Source organism: Pelodiscus sinensis, chromosome 2 (assembly GCF_049634645.1).
Source record: "Pelodiscus sinensis isolate JC-2024 chromosome 2, ASM4963464v1, whole genome shotgun sequence".
Classification (NCBI taxonomy): Eukaryota; Metazoa; Chordata; order Testudines; family Trionychidae; genus Pelodiscus; species Pelodiscus sinensis.
The window spans coordinates 6,736,838-6,753,946 of NC_134712.1; the positions used below are offsets into that span (position 1 = coordinate 6,736,838).

At 52.5% G+C, this 17,109-nt stretch overlaps 1 protein-coding gene across 9 annotated transcripts in view; it reads left to right on the forward strand.

The window, feature by feature from the left end:
• PTP4A3 (protein tyrosine phosphatase 4A3) overlaps positions 1–17,109 on the forward strand; it is a 171,278-nt gene that overhangs the window by 138,211 nt on the left and 15,958 nt on the right. The window lies entirely within an intron of this gene.

Below are 17,109 nucleotides of genomic sequence, written 5' to 3' on the forward strand. Positions count from 1 at the left end.
AACCCCCTTCCTCCCCACAAGAGTGAAAACAATGCAAGTAGAAGTCGAGCAGCAGAAGGGAGGCTGTACAATTTATTGCACTAATGCAGCATGTGTGGTTGCCTACTTTGTCGGCAGGCGACCTGTATCTCATTCAGTGCAAGCAGCTCATGCCACTTTTGAGACCAAATATGGCTTCTTGAGACCAAAGTGGCTGACCAGCAGGAGTGAAGGGACACACAGAAGAGACTTTCTGGGACAGCCTCTGCTGTTGAGAAAGATGAAACCCTTGAGGAAGGAGAATATGAAGTGGGAACAAAGGGAAAGGATCCCGTAGTAGGGACTCTCCTTCCAGATGGTGTTATGGTATCTCCTCAAACTGAGGTTCTCTCTCTTGGGGAGCGGTGAGGAGTCCTGTGGCACCTTATAGACTAACTGAAGTGTTGGAGCATGAGTCTTCCTGACATGCATCTGACAAAGTGGGTCTTTGCCCACGAAAGCTTATGCTCCAAAGACCCACTTTGTCAGATGCATGTCAGAAAGACTCATGCTCCAATACTTCTGTTAGCGTATAAGGTGCCACAGGACTCCTCGCTGCTTTTGCAGATTCAGACTAACACGGCTACCTCTCTGATACTTGTCTTGGGAACCCCTGTTGTTAGGAAGAGACCAATAATAATCATGGAGGATTTGACTATTAGACTATAAATAGCTGGGTTTGTGATGACCAGGCGAACCTCATTGTGAATTGCCTGCCAAGTGCAAAGATTACAGATCTCTTGAGACATCTAAAAAAACAGCAAGCAAATGGTCTGGTAGCACTTTAAAGACTAACAAAACATGTAGATGGTATCATGAGCTTTCATGGGCACAGCCCACTTCTTTAGATGACCGGAGTTATGATTAGAGGATAAGGAAACTGGAAATAAATAGGAGAAGGGAAGGGGGGGGGGGAGATGTTCTGTCGCTCACCCCCCTACCTCTGTGCATAAAGTATCAGGAGAAAGGGTGTTAAACCTGAGTAGATAAAGATCAAAGTGAATGGATGGATAAGGCAGGAAGGATGCCATTAGGAACCATCTACATGTTTTGTTAGTCTATAAAGTGCTACCAGACCATTTGCTTGCTGTTTTTTTCCTGTAACAGACTAACTCGGCTACCCCTTGAAGCTCTTGAGACATCTAGACAGACTTACATGGAGTGTTGGGGAGGAGCCATTAGTCACGGCACAGGGAAAAGTGGCAGAAAGATGGTGGAGGACAAATTTAGGCTGCTAAGTCCAGGATGTCCATGGGAGGCAGCATTCTCTTAAATGTTTCCAGAACCATCCATCAGGCCAGGTAGGCAAAATGTCAAGGTCTCAATGTGTTGACGAGATGATGGTGTTGAGAGGGGGGATTAAGGTTGATCAGGAACGGGAGAACCTTTTGGGATAGGAGGAGCCTGAACAGGAGAGATGGGCTCCACTTAAATCAAAATGGAACTAGATCGCCGGCGTGGCACATTGAAGAGGTCACAGAGGAATTTTTACATTGAGGGAGGGGGGGAAAGCCAACCGGTATGGTGGAGCACACGGTTCTGAAAGACACAACCCTTAGGGGAGGATTTATTACCTAGATCGTATTAAAAAGGAGAATGAGGAGTAGATTAAGTACAGGTAGGAGCTGCAGAGAAGCATTCAAATGAGAGTCCCCTTCAGTTCCATCACATGAAAGCAGGCAACTAAATACTGACAGATTTTGTAAGTGCTTGTACACAAATGCTAGAAGTCTAAATACAAAAGTGGGGGGACTTGAGCGAGCCTGCCAGGCTCTTGCTACAGTTTAAAAGCGGAAGCCCCGCAAGGAGCATGGGGCCAGCAGGAGACTGGCCCCACACCTGAGCCTTTGAAATGTGCAAGAACCCTACTGGATCTCTGGTACGTTTCAAAAGCAGAATCACAGCAGAACCTGCGTGAGCAGAGACATCTTCAGTCCCTGTTCATGCTGTTTCCCTCTGTGCCTCTTCCTCCCCTGCCCCCCACGGAGACAGTGCTGGCTTTTAAGCTGGCTCCCCCCAGCACCAGTTCCTGCTCCCTCCCCCTTGCTCCCTCTCTGATCGAGGCAGCAGGGAGGGGGGAAGCGACTAGTCACATCACTAGTCACATCACTAGTCGACTATCCGATAAGCTTATGCTTATTGGAGATTCAACTAATTGCGTACATCCCTAACTTAAGCACTTGGTTCTAAATGAGGCTCTGGATGTAATAGGTATCACAGAATGATTCAGTGGTACACTGTAACACCAGTTTACAAAATGCATAGAAATGGCAGGGTCAGAAAGGGACGCTGTGTGTGAAAGAAGCATAGAATCCAATAGAGTAAAAGTCCTACATGAATCAAAGAGCACCATAGAATCTCAGGATAGAAATGCTATGCTTGAATAATAGCAGCATAGCAGCAGGAATATACGAGTGACTGCTTCACCAGGGGGGTGACTGTGATTATGAAATGCTAAGAGAAATCAGAGAAAGTACCAAAAAAACGTCCATAATGATGAGTGATTTCAACCACTCTGTATTGACTGAGTGCATATCACTTCAGGAAAGGCTGCCAAGAGACAATTTCTCAACACCATTAATAACTGGCTTTTGGAGCAGCTAATCCTGGAGCCCATAAGCGGAGAGGCAATTCTTGATTTAGTCCTAAGTGGCTCACGGGACCTGGTCCAGGGGTAAATAGAACTGAACTGCACAGTAATAGCAACCATCATGTAATTAAATTCTACATCTTTGTAGAGGAAAAACTAGCAAAGAAATCCACCACAGTACCACTTAACTTCAAAAAAGGGAACGACACATGAATGAGTCTAGTTATACAGAAATTAAAAGGAAGAACCAGGAGAATGAAATGCCTGCAAACTGCATAGGAACTTCTGGAAAGCACAATGAGAGAAGCTCAAATTGCATGTGTGCCCCAAATAAAATAAAAACAGTGGAACTCATTTACCAAAGGATGTTGTGAAGGTCAAAGGCATAACTGGATTCAAAAGAAAAATTAGACACATTCATGGAAGACAGGCCCATCACTTATAATTACCCAACATGGACAGGGATGCAATCCCATGCCCTCAGTGTGACAGAACGAGGCGCAATGGTCTCAAGTTGTGGGGAGGTCTAGGTTGGATATTAGGAAAAACTATTTCCCTAGGAGGGTGGTGAAGCACTGGGATGGGTTCCCTAGTCCTCGCTAGGATGATTGAGTTGAGGTTGGTCCTGCTTTGAGCAGGGGATTGGACTTGATGACCTCCTGAAGTCTCTTCCAGCCCTAGGATTCTATGAGGGATCACTCACTAAATTGCCTTGTTCTCTTTATTTCTTCTGAAATATACCAGCCAGTGTCAGAAGACGGGATATTGAGTTAGATGGGCCCCTGGTCTGACCAAGTACAGCCAATCTTACGTTCTTATGGAGTAAACGTCTAGACGCTGATCGTGTTAGTCCTCGTTTTCACAGGTTTGTTTGTGCAGCATTGGGCCTCTGACTTCTAACCCAGAGTCTTGATTCTTTCTGTGGCTTCAGGCACAATACTTGGCCTGGGTGTGTGTGTTCCCATCTGTAACACAGGGTCCTTCTCTGCTTCCCAGGGATTGGTGTTTGGAGGGTTAAGTGGTTAGTTTTCATCAAGCTTTTTGAAGTTGAAAAGTGCTACCTCAGTGCTGATCATGCCAGGCTCTCATCAGACATGCCCTGCTTCGTGCTCAGGGCTTGTCTCAACACAAAGATGTGCCTGTTCAGCAGTGCAAGTGGTGTGTGTCAAGCAAGCCTCAGTCCTAGCAGCGGAGGAGAGGGGAGGAACCAAAGTTCACGGCTGCCGGAGGCTCCTTCCCACCAGTTGCTCAAAAGTGGTGCAGGGGGACCTGGCTCTGTGACCCTCTCAACACACCAGAGGGAAACGAGGAATGAAGTTGCCCACTGCCTCAGCTCATTGGAATGCCTAACTCTGCATGCTGGAGTTTGTCGCTCTGAGTAGGGTTCCAGCTTTGCGTATGGTTTGGAATGCACCCTGAAAAGTTGACTGAGTAGGGAGCCATCCTGCCCTAATCGGGAAACCACCCAAGTCTGCCAGCTCTGGGTTACGGGGTTGAATACACTTGGCGCACCAGTAAATATGTACACTCCTTTCTAAGAGTTGAATCCAGAGGTGACTGGTGAGGGGCGACGGGGGGAAGGTCTGGAGCAACGCCCCCACCGCCCTGCCTCTTCCCCACAAGTCCTGGCTTGCACTGATCGCTGCGCCGCTTCATTTTAAATGTAGCAAGAGCCCAGCGGCCCTTACTGCATTTAAAATGCAGAGCAGCTGCATGGCTGGCTCCAGAGCCGGCTCCTGGAGCTACCTTCGCTGCGGCTCTGCATCGCAGTGCTCGTCGACTATACGAGAGCCACACGCTAGTGTCAGGAGGCGCTGTCAGAGCTGCACTATCACACGCCAGCCAGTATTTCCCTGTGAGCTCCAGATTGCTTGGCATCCACCTCTGCTCCTCTTTTTTCAGTATCAAATACCCCCGCCCCCCCCAGGAGATCCTGAAATCCACAGCCTCTTTCTGTAGCTTCCCCTCCTCTCGCCCGGCAGCCTGCTAGGAGGCGTGACTGCGAACGTGCTCCCGGAAAGAGAAGAGGGACTTTTAATGTCTCTGTCTTCAGCTGCAGGGGAGCTCGGTGTGATTCTTCAACAGCAGCGTGCTGCTTTGTATCCAGACCTCAGCGTGTCCTGATCAGAGACTCAGCAAACTCCCCCTTTCAGAGACATCCTAAAGGATGTCTGCATTCTGGATAAGCAGAGGAGGCAAGGGAACAGCAGGGACCGTTCATTTAGGCTGTGCGTATTTAGCTCTTCTTCTTTTTTTTTTTTTTTTAAGAGCATCGTGGAGCCATTCAAAGCTGGCCCAGGTTCTAATTTAGCTTTAATGTCCCTGTTGGGTGGCTTTGGCAGCTGTCGGAGCTGTTGGAATGGCAGCTGATCCTTTCTCACCCAATAAAGCGAAAATTCCATCTCCTTAGTCAGAGTTGTAACTCAAGCTTCCAAAACAGCATGGGGGGGGGGGGGTTAATGAGAGGGAAATTCCAGAAAAAGCAAAGCCTTGAATCGTTCTTGGAAGCAGATCTAACTGCACTTAATTAAAGGGAAAAGAAAAACCCTGTAAAAGGGGAGGCAGCGGGCCTCTTGACTTTCTGGGGATTGTCTTGAATGCAGCTTTCAGAGGCTGTCATATGAAATAATGGCTTCTTTATTTATTTATTCCCTCCAGAAAAGGACCTGCAAGCCAAAGTTTGCATGTCCTTTTTTGTCCCCAAATGCTGTGTGTTCAGATCTTGGATTTTTGGGAAACAGCCTCTTTAAGCAAGGGGTTGGGGGGAGGAGTTGGATCAACTCTGGGTGTAGTTCTTATTGCAAGCCTTTTTTCCGACTCGAACTCATTATGCTGAAAACGGTTTGGTTTGGCACCCGCTTTGATCAAACGCCGTTCAAGGCAGCCCTAATACCCACAGACAATGTGTGAGGATTCCCAGGGGTATTGAGAGTCAGCTGTGCTCAGTCCCTGCAGCTTTGAGGGCCGTGAAACGGCCTTTCTGCATGTTTCCTGCTAGGCGCCTGGCCACCCTCGCTGTCTGATGGGTGATGGAGGCAGAGTGCACAGCTACTCAATTACTGCTGTCCAGAACAGCGAGGTTCCACCCTCACTCCCTCCACCGCTCTCTCTCGAGAGGCTTTCAAGAGAGACCTGCCCATTAGAGGTCAGTGGCCATCATGGGAAATCCTGTGGCTGCCAGTCTCCTAGTGCCAGGATTGAATCTACAAGCCCAGCGCTTCTCCTACAAAGCAGAGTCTCCTCTGCAGACCGCACCTTCCAACTCAGAAACTGAGAGCCCCTTTGAGAGGCCCCTTTCTAAAATGCAGATGTTCACCTCTGTATCTGGAATTGACAATATGCCTGGCAGAGCCGGTCGCTCACCGTTGGTAACACCCAAAGTCCTACTGAAATAGATGAAATTCAGGCTGACGATTCCTGCCAGAGAGCTGCCCCCCATTCTCAGAACTGGGAAAGGGGAGAAGGCAGAATCCAGCCGTGTGAATGGTATTAATATGACCCCCACGGGGAGCCATAACGTCTCCAGAGTTTTAAAGTTCCATTCCTCAGGGAGTGACACAAGCGAAGCTGCTCGTGTTACCCGCTAATATTAGCTCATCCAGAGGGTATGAAAATTACGTTGTTTTTTTTGTTTTTTTTTGGCTGTCTCAGCAGTTGCATGATGCAGCCAGAGAGTACTCAGGCCAGTCAGCAAAAAACGGGCCTCGCTCTTCTAAATGCCTGGGCTGTGTCTTTAATCATAAATAATTGAGGATGAGGTCAGGCGGGAGAGTAACGCTCCGGAATTCTTACAGGTCTCTTTGCCAGGTAATCTGTTAAATTCTCTTTTCTCGGTAGGATGCTTGAAACAATTAGAGCGAGGAGGACGTCCTCTCTCCAGAACGCACGCCAGCTCTCGCTGAGTTCTGGATGCACGTGGGGTACAGAGAGTGGGGGTGTAGGCGAGAGAGGGAGCCCAGGCAACGAGTTTTGTTCCCCACGCGTGACATGGAACGTATAGCTGCTAGTGCGAAGATGGCATGCCTGGCTCGCTTAAAACATAGCGGATGGCAAGTTGCCCTTATTGCAGGCGTAGGGAACCTGCGGCCGCTGGCTTGCCTGTATCTGACCCCTGAGGCTCAGGGCTCCCCCTAGCATTGGGGATCCTGTACTGGTACTCCAGCCTCCTCCTCCTCCTCCCCGTCCCTATCCCACGATGGGGCTGGAGCACACAAAATCTACTTGCCTGCAAGTCAGCAGCCCCCGCCCCAAAAAAGGTTCCCCACCCCTGCCTTCTTGGGAGCACTCAGGTGTGACTGGGGAGAGGACAGGTCCTGGGGCATCTGTTCCATCTTCCAGGTGACAGGAGCATCTCACACCAGGACTCCTAATCCACACAGGTTGTGGGGGGGGAGCATGGCTGCATTAGAACTCCACGTGCCACCCATTGGCGGGCCTGTGGAGAGCAGGACAGGGGCTGTGTGCGTCTTGGTAATACAGTGTGCTGTCCGGGGGCGGTGAGCCAGGACTCGGAGCCTGGAAGCATCCACTCAGGCAGATTCTAGACCAGAATTAAGGCAAAATGAAGTTAAAAACAGAAGGTGCTGGGGGAGACGGAGAGAGGCGTCTCTGGGGATGCCCTTTATCACTCTTTAAATGCATACGCTGTTTCCCCAAAGCGGCAGTCTTGAATTAGGAAAGGCAGATCCAGGCTGTGGGTCTCGCTGGGAGAGCAGACAAAGTTTGCAGCACCAGCAGCTTTTGAAACGGTGTGTTTTACGCATTAGCCCATGGGCACCAGGCCAGCTGAAGGCAGGCATCCCCGCATTGCCTGGCGAGCAGTCCGACAAGGGAGCCGGGGACAGAACCAGCTGGCTAGGATGAGAAGCTGGCGCCCCTATCAGTGGTCCGTAAAGAGGCAGAATGAATAAGTTGCAAGGAGGCTGGAGTGGGAGGAATCCTTTTAAATGACCATGAAACCCTCTTGTTTTCAGCCCCCCCCCTCCCAGCTTGTCAAACAACTTTCCCTTTTAAACGCTCGTGCAGCTGTCAGGGAAAGGGGCAGTGCCCACTCTCTTTGGGGCTGCTGCTGATCTTTCCTCCATCCGCACTGTGCTCCGTGAGGCTGTTGTGCCGCAGTGATCTCCAGCCTTTTTAACCACAAGGCCACTTTTTTCAGTGTAAGGACCATGTAAAATCTTACCTCAAACCCAAATGCCTGGCCCCACTCCCTCACCGCCCCTTCTCTGAGGCCCTGCCCCTGCTCACTCCACCCCTCTTTTTCCCCCATCCTCACTCGCTTTCCCCGGGCTGGGGTAGGAGGTTGGGATGCAGGCTCTGGTCTTGGGCCACGGGGTTGGGAGTGTGGGAGGGGCTCCAGGCTCAGCCCAGGGTGGGGGATTGGGGTCCAGGAGGAGTTTCAGGGTGCAAGCTCTGGGAAGGAGTTTGGGAGCAGAGGGACACACGTCTGGGGCAGGAGGAGGTTCAGGGCTGGGAAGGGTTCAGGAAGCAGGCTCTGGCTGGGCACTGTTTAACTGAGATGGCTTCCGGGTGGTGGAGCAGTGGGGTTAAGGCAGCTTTCTCCTGCCCTGGCCCTGCACCACTCCTCAGAGCAGCTGGCATGTACAGCAATGGCTCCATGGCACCATGTGCTGCCCTCATCTACAGGCACAGAGCCCACAGCTTCTGCTGGTAACGGTTCCCCGGTATCCATCAATGGGAGCTGCAGGCAAGGGCAGCAGTGGAGACCCCCTGCTCTGCCTCTCTCAGGGGCTGCAGGGACATGTCAGCTGCTTCCAGGAGCAGCAATTCCCACAGGGATTATGACTCCAGCTGTGACAGGTTGGGCATTTTAGAACTCACTGCTCAAAGAATTAAGTGTTAGAGAAATGAACGTTATGAAATCCACAGACCAGTCAAAAACCCAAACTAACCCTCTTTCCAAGCAGTAGAAGTAATAACAACAACCGCCTCCCACCCCCCGGCGTGTGTTGGGTCGGGAGATGAGAGGGAAGGGGTGTGTGTGTGTGTGTGAGAGAGAGAGAGAGAGAGAGAGAGAGAGAGAGAATGACAGACACACACGGGATGTGTGAGAGACAGAGATTTACATTCCCTCCATCACCTCTCTGTGTGGAGATGAGTACAGGAGCGGGTGGAGGAGAGGACACCCTGACCTCAGCACCCCTCCTCTTCTCCCTCCCACATCCTGCACTGCAAGCAGGAAGCTCCGAGGTGGGCGGCTCCAGCGCAGAGGGCAGGAGCAGCATGACAGCAGGTGGAGGGGCAACTTTGATAGCTTCCTGGCCAACCCAGTCTGGATCCCCTGTCAGAGGCACCAAGATCTACCAGTAGATCCCGCTCTGCTGACTGGTGCCCACTGCTGCAAAGCATTCGGCCCCTGTTCCCCGCCGTGTATGAGCCACTATAGGCAAGAGAGCCTATCTGCTCAGGGTCTGCACCCTGATCTGTTCAGTGCAGAGGAGTGTTCACAATCTACCTGCTTCTGCGTTATAGGTACGTTCCAGCCCTTCTGCTCCGGCAGCGCGCTCCCAGTGCTGATTGGCACTGGCCATTCAAATGGAGAGGGAATGCCCAGGTTTGGATGGGTCGAGTTCGAGGGCGTGCCGGGGTCGTAGCAGTCTCAAATAAGCGCTAATGGGGTGATCTTCACTGTGGGATGGCACCGTGAAAACCGGCTGGTGTGTGGAGAGGACTGTGGGTGTCTCGCTGAAGGCACATAAATTTTGGTTCTGCGAGCTCACCCGCATGCGGGACTTTGCCCTATGGGCAATCAGGCGGAGATTCAGAGGCTTTTGGTTCTGTTCGGGAGGAGAGCTGTGGGAGAGAAGAGTGTTGGGACCCTTTTGCCATGCAAGATGGAAGGTGGCAGTGCATCTCAGGCCTTCGCGAGCCCCGTATGAGCTCCGTACACGATGTTCTAACCCCGTCGATTCCGGGGGGAAAGGACGTTCTGAGTTGTACACACACTGTCCAGGGGGAACAGCCCATTCCCGGGGGGAAGGGACATTCGGAGTTGTACACGCGCTGTCCAGGGGAAACAGCCCATTCCCGGGGGGAAGGGACATTCGGAGTTGTACACGCGCTGTCCAGGGGAAACAGCCCATTCCCGGGGGGAAGGGACATTCGGAGTTGTACACGCGCTGTCCAGGGGAAACAGCCCATTCCCGGGGGGAAGGGATATTCTGAGTTGTATACGCGCTGTCCAGGGGAAACAGCCCATTCCCGGGGGGAAGGGATATTCTGAGTTGTATACGCGCTGTCCAGGGGGAACAGCCCATTCCCGGGGGGAAGGGATATTCTGAGTTGTATACGCGCTGTCCAGGGGGAACAGCCCATTCCCGGGGGGAAGGGACGTTCTGAGTTGTACACGCGCTGTCCGGGGGAACAGCCCATTCCCGGGAGGAAGGGACATTCTGAGTTGTACACGCGCTGTCCGGGGGAACAGCCCATTCCCGGGGGGAAGGGACATTCGGAGTTGTACACGCGCTGTCCAAGGGGAACAGCCCATTCCCGGGGGGAAGGGACATTCTGAGTTGTACACACGTTGTCCAAGGGGAACAGCCCATTCCCGGGGAGGGAAGGGATATTCTGAGTTGTACACTCACTGTCCAGGGGAAACAGCCCATTCCCGGGGGGAAGGGACGTTCTTAGTTGTACACGCGCTGTCCAGGGGTAACAGCCCATTCCCGGGGGGAAGGGACGTTCTGAGTTGTACATGCGCTGTCCAGGGGGAACAGCCCATTCCCGGGGGGAAGGGACGTTCTGAGTTGTACACGCGCTGTCCAGGGGGAACAGCCCATTCCCGGGGGGAAGGGACGTTCTGAGTTGTACACGCGCTGTCCAAGGGGAACAGCCCATTCCCGGGGGGGAAGGGACGTTCTGAGTTGTACACGCGCTGTCCAGGGGGAACAGCCCATTCCCGGGGAGGGAAGGGACATTCGGAGTTGTACACGCGCTGTCCAGGGGGAACAGCCCATTCCCGGGGGGATGGGACGTTCTGAGTTGTACACGCGCTGTCCGGGGGAACAGCCCATTCCCGGGGGGAAGGGGCGTTCTGAGTTGTACACGCGCTGTCCAGGGGGAACAGCCCATTCCCGGGGAGGGAAGGGACATTCGGAGTTGTACACGCGCTGTCCAGGGGGAACAGCCCATTCCCGGGGGGAAGGGACGTTCTGAGTTGTACACGCACTGTCCAAGGGGAACAGCCCATTCCCGGGGGGGAAGGGACGTTCTGAGTTGTACACGTGCAGTACAGATGAAGGAAATGCCCAGAATTCCTGCAATAGGATACGTGCCTTTCAGTCCCCTAATGCCAGTTTCATACAGCGTGTGTGACTTACACTTACCAGTTCTGACCCCAAATCACGTCAGGCGTAGCAGCCTGGTAAGTTATGCATTGTGGTCACTGTCCATTCTTGAACCGCAGCTTCCTGCGGCATGGTGAAGAGGCAAAGAGTTTTCAGACTGCACAGCACCCCTTCCCAAAAGAGGGGATGGTTCCGGTGGTAGGATTCCCTGATGCACAGAACGCCAGTGCCTGGTGAAGTTGCATCATTGGTTTGGGTTTTTTGTAAGTCTCAAGGGTTTTCTTTCATCTTATATCTGTGGTGATTTCAGCACAAAGCGTTAATGACCACATGCATTCCTTCTGTGCTGGAGTGTATTCATTTGCAATGTTGCATCATTGCAGAGTAATGTTTCTGTGCGCTGCTCCTTGGAGTACGGGCTCTTCGTACATTACAACTCGTGGTGTCCAATAATTAACTCCCTAAGTAGATATTGTATATTCTACTGGAAGCTTTGCTAGGCATTGCTTGAGTCCTTAACTCAAATAAGTTTTGTTTTTCTTCATTTAAATCATTGCTTTGGGGTGGCTGGGGATGAGGGTTCAGTGTGCAGGCTGCCCCATGGAGAGAGGACAACCCCAGCCCTCTGTCACTGCAGCAGCATGATGCCAGGCGAGAAGGGTCTGTCCATGGCCTCTGCAGCAGGCCCAGCTGGGAGAGGGGTGCCTGACAGACAGACACACAGACAAACTCTCTGAAATGTACAGTAAATAGCGCTCCCTTTCTCCAACGCTGCTAGTCCAATGGGGTTATTGCTGTCCTAGTCCCCGTGTCTGGCCCCTGGCTGCCCCCTGTGGTCATTCTGCAATATAACTGTCCCTGCTACTAGACTCCTTTTCCATTTTATGAGAAGCAGTCCCATTCCAGGCACAACCAAACCCTGACCTTGCTTTAAGTTATGATAAAAGGAAGCTGCATTCCAAATTTGGTGGTTCTAGCATAGGAAGAGTCCTTGAACAAATGCACTCACAGCTGGATGGACAGACAGATGCACATTTCTAAAATATATGGTATGAAGTATATTATGCTAGCGCCTAGAGGTCCCACCCAAGATCAAGACCCCCTTGTGCAAGATACAGTCCCTTTCCCAAAGAGCTTTTACAGTAGACATGGGATGGAGGGGAATGAGGTGAAGTGACTTGCCCAAGGTCATGCAGCAAGTAACTGGCAGAGTTGGGACTAGACTCCAGATTTCCTGACTTTGGCCATTTTTACCACTGGACCATGTTGCAACGGTCTCAAGTTACAGTGGGGGAGGCCTAGGTTGGATATTAGGAAAAACTATTTCCCTAAGCACTGGGATGGGTTCCCTAGGGAGGGGGTGGAATCTCCATCCCTACAGGTTTTTAAGTCCCATCTTAACAAAGCCCTGGCTGGGATGATTTAGTTGGGATTGGCCCTGCATTGGGCAGAGGGTTGGACTCGATCTCCTGAGGTCTCTTTCAACCTTATAATTCTATGAAGGAATTAAATGCTTCAGAAAAAGGGGAGAAAATGACAAAGGGGAGTGAATGAAGCTGGACTAAAATCCATCAGTGCACGTGCTTTTAGGTTAAACGCATGAGAAGCCACATTGAGTTCACAGTTGTATGCATGTTGGGAAGTCTCTTTAGCGGTGGGGCTGTTGTGAGTCAAGCTCACTGCAGAACCAGCTTCTGTCAATATTTGTTCTGCAGTAAAATCTGTTGTGAATTCTGTCTGTACATTTGCGGATAAGTCTTTATTTGGAAGTGCCGCTTGGGTTTTTAACTGTTGGAGGCCCATGAAGTTGCTGGGTGGGAGGGGGTGCAGTTCAACCCCACATAGCACTTGGAAGATGCCAAAATGTTTTAAGAAATTCTGCCACAAACTGTTTAAGTTTAAACCACAGTGCTGTGTTCATAACATTCCCCTGCCTGCTGTACTTCTGGCGTGATGGATTCAGTGCGGCTCTGCTTTGAAATTCGGCTCAGCAAACTAGCATTGTGCAGTGTCCCAGGGATTGTTTTGAAATAATTTACAAGCGAAACACCCAGCAGCCTTGCAAAACACATTTGGGGCTGTGAGGCAGCCGTGCGCGACCTGTGGGTCGCGACCCCTTTGGGGGTCGCGGCTGTCTTCCTGGAGGGGTTGCAGCACCAGGCCGGCCACCATTTTGCTTTCCCGGCTCGGCGTCCGACGTAAGCGCGGCAGGGGCGGGGGCGGGGGGTGGGTGCAGGGGAGCGCACTGGTGCTTTAAATTAAAGGGGCTGCAACAATTTTTTTTTTCCTCAACAAAAATTTTCCCGGCTCTGGGGGGTCACGAATTAAAAAAGGTTGAGCACCACTGCTCTGAGGGCTTGTCTATCGCCAGGGTTACAACAGTCCACCTAAAAGTATAATCCCTTTTAAACCCATTTAACCTGAATCAGTGCAAAATCTTGTGTGGACTCTGACTGTGGATAAACTAGGTGTATTTCAGCTTAGCTTGTCGGTCAGAAACATATTTCAGCTAAACCAAAGTAAGCTGTTCTGAACCAAAAAGAAGCATCCACCTGGGTTTGCACTCCTATAACAGAACCAATGCAAAGGTGAGTTTAGACAGCCTCTGAATCAAATTGTATTCTCTTCTTCATGCAAGTCTACACCACTTAGTCAAGGTTTCAGGGCCTTTCACATCCCTGCAGCTTTCTCTTTCACTTTGGGTGCACCGCTTGAGATGCTTCATCAGGGCCTGATCTCCAGAGGGTCAGCACTTTCCGAAAACCCAGCCCCTTTAAATTGCCTCAAGTTGGGTGCCCAAAAATAACTAGTCGTTTTTTCAGTTCTCAGCCACCGGTGCTTTCCAGAGAAGGACTGTACTGTAAATCTTTCGGGACGTGTGCTTCTAAACCGGGATGGAGAACTTCGGGGCTGGGGGCCGGTTGCCAGCTTGCCTGGATCTGGCTCCGGAGGCTCAGGGGCCCCCCTGCATTGGGGAGCCTATACTGGCACTCCAGCCCCCCTCCTGTCTTACCATGAAGGTGGAGCACATAAAATCTAGTAGCCTGGGCCCCCCCAACTTCTGGTGTGCACTGGGAATGCAGGGAGTGGTTGGTTGGTTGGTTTTTCACTTGTGTGCTGCCCACTTCTGTGGGTCAGTGGCCCCTGACCCAAAACAGGTTCCCCACCCATCTTTCTACTCAAGACAGGGTTCAAACATGCCTAAAGCTTTAATTCAGTTACTCTTGCAGTGCAGTGACACAGGCCAGGTCTCCGCGTCCCAGAGGATCCACGCTCTGGAGATCGATCTTCTGGTGTTCGATGTAGTGGGTCTTGACTAGACCTGCTAAATCGAGCGCTGAAGGTGAACCCGTCGATGCCGGTACTCCTCGCTTCACAAGGAGTAAGGGATGTTGACAGGAGCGTTTCTCCCGTCCACCTCCTGCTGTGGGGACGGCGCCAAGCTCTGCTTAAGGTACGTCAACTCCAGCTACGTTATTTACGTACCTGAAGCTGACCGCCTGGGTGTAGCGTAGACCTGGCCACAATGGGAGGGGGTTGTAAGTGATGTGGTGAGCCATGTAGAGACACACAGCCTGCTTTGATAGGGGCGTCAGCCCTGCTCACGTGGCCGATCTACCTGAGCGTTTCTACCATCAGGAGGACCTGCCATGATCTGAAACTAGGAGGACAGGCAGTGGCAGTGGAGGAATGGCCAGCTGGCAAATGTTGTGTGTTGTCGGATGCCCGTAGCAGTGAGGAGAGGGGATGTTGGGTCGCTGTGCTGGAGTTGACAGGCTTTAACGGGGAGGCCAGTGTCTAACGCTGTGTGTCCGCCACCACCCAGACCACAGATCAGAAGGGTGCATGCCATGGAGGGGGCTCTCTGAAGCATTGTGGGATTAGCCCCCATTCTGCCTTGAGATGAAATAGCCCTCACTGAGCAAGGCAGATAACTCTATAGGGCTCCTAAGGTGATGACAGTGTTTCGCTGTCGGTCTATAACGGATTCCAAAGTGTCACAGAAGGTTGTAGGCACCAGTGGAGGAGCCCTTGATGTGGGGAGACTCGGGGGTGCTCAGAGCCCTGCTGTGGGAACGGGGAGTGTGGGGAGACCCTGAACTAGAGGGGGACGGGAGGCACATGGAGGAGGATGGCGGGGGGCAAGGAGCCTCATGCACAGTAAGCTTGGCCGACAGCAGCTGCAAGGTGAGCGATTCCCTTGTGTGAGGACAAACTGGAGGGTTCTGGGCTGAGGCTGCTGCGGGGAGGAGGGGCAGCACATTGTAGTTCGATCGGTTAATACTTCCAATGCACCGAGTCCCGTCAATCATCAGACCCTTCCGGCCCACCCCCAAGGAGGGAGGACTTTCTCCATCCCCAGAAGAGCCAGTGTCCGCCTGCCTCCCTGCACCCTGCTCTTACAGCTCCACAATTCCCTTCCCTAGAGAGCAGCCCTAGGGCCGCCAATCCCTCCCCCTCCCCCACACTGCTTGTTCTGTGTGGCTGCACCCACGCCGCCGGGGCCCTCGCAGCTCGCGGTTGGATTCTTGGGGGACCCCAATGGGAGTGAGGTGGGAAAAGCAGGTCTCATGTTTCAGCCGCTGGGAACTTCCCCTCCTTCCTGGCCCAGCAGCTCCCTGTCCCCACGCCCACTCAGAGCGGGAATTAGCCGGTTCCCATGCCGCACGCATCCCAGGCCAGCTGTTTTTCTGAGCACAACCCCCGGAGCCCATCGGATACAGATCCTGGGCGTAGCGTACGATAAGCTTGCGCTGCTGTCTGGCTTGCTGCTGGGCCATGCTCTGCTCCATGCTGAAGGGCGTGTGTGTGTGTGTGGCCAAAGCCAAGGGAGATGCTCTTTCTTACCTCTGTGGCTTGCTAATATTGTGCATTGCCCCAGTAACGAAAGTGAAAGCCAGGGCCGTACGTTCTCTGGTTGCTGGGCTTGGGTCGTACCTAGAGGACTCAGCCAGGCCAGGGCCCAGCCTGAAGGACGAGGGCTCAGATCCTGTGCAGCTGTGCTGACTCGCCCATGCAACATCACTTGTGTGACTAGAGCCTGCAAGACAACAGGCGGCTGAGGCAAGCAAGCGGTGGGAAGGGGTGACACCCGGGATGGGAAAAGTAGCAAAGACCGCTTGTGAGCAAGCGGAGCAGTGACACCACCTCCCACTCCTGCCTACCATTTTTCTATATACAAAAGTGCTGGGGGTGATGTGAACGCTTGCAAGGGTGAACTGTGTGTCCAGCCTTTACGAAGGTCGGGGGGAAGGCAGCAGGCTAGTTTGTAACACAAGGTTTGCTTCCCGTGTAGCCCAGGCTGCTGCACCCCTACCTACCCTGTGCTCCATGGCTAGGCTCCTATGGGTCAGGGTCTGCCCTGTCCCCTCACTAGGTCTTCACCTGCCTCGCAGCAGCCCTGCCCTGAGCTGTGTGAACAGCCCTGGCCTTCCCGCTTCCTGAGAGACTAAAAGCCCTTGCTCCTGACTCACCAGAGCAGTTTAAGACCAAACCATTTTTTTTTTACGAGAAACACCAAGGATTTTTTGCTGAGGGGAAAAAAATGTCAGGGGGGCCTGAAGGGTCAGGGTAATGTTATTGAGTGGGAAAAAAGGGTCATGGGAAAGTCATTGAGCAAAAGAAAAAAAGTTGCCTGCCCCTTTAAGGGTGGCCATTTTGAATTCTGTTCTCCGTGGCACACCTCCAACTGCCTCGGAACACAGTTTTTTACCGGACCGTCCGGTATTTGCGCCCTCTGTCCAGTAGAAAAATGCAGAAAATACCGGACATGTGCAATGTTTGGTATTTTCTGAATTTCCGGCTGGGTGCTGGATGGAAGCCTGGCGGGGGAGCGACTGGGAGGTGGGGCCGCGATTGGTGCCGGGAGCCCTGTGGTTGTGTGCAAAAGCCGGGTGGGGCGGGGGCAGTAGCTGGGACCCCCGAGTGCCTTCCCCCGCCAGCCCCACCTCTCCCCCCCGTTCCTCCCAGCTGGTCCGCCTTCCCCCTCCCCGCCCACGATCAAGTATTTTGGGGGGATTCTACCTGGTAACCCTAATGATCTCATCAGAGCTGCAGCATAATAAAGGCCGGAGCGCTCCACTTTCTGGGCCGTGCCTGCAGCTTGTGACTAAGCTGGCCCAGAGCTCTGAGGCCATGGCTACAGTCGGGCGCTTACAGCGGCACGGTCGTACCGACGCAGCGGTGCTGCTGTGA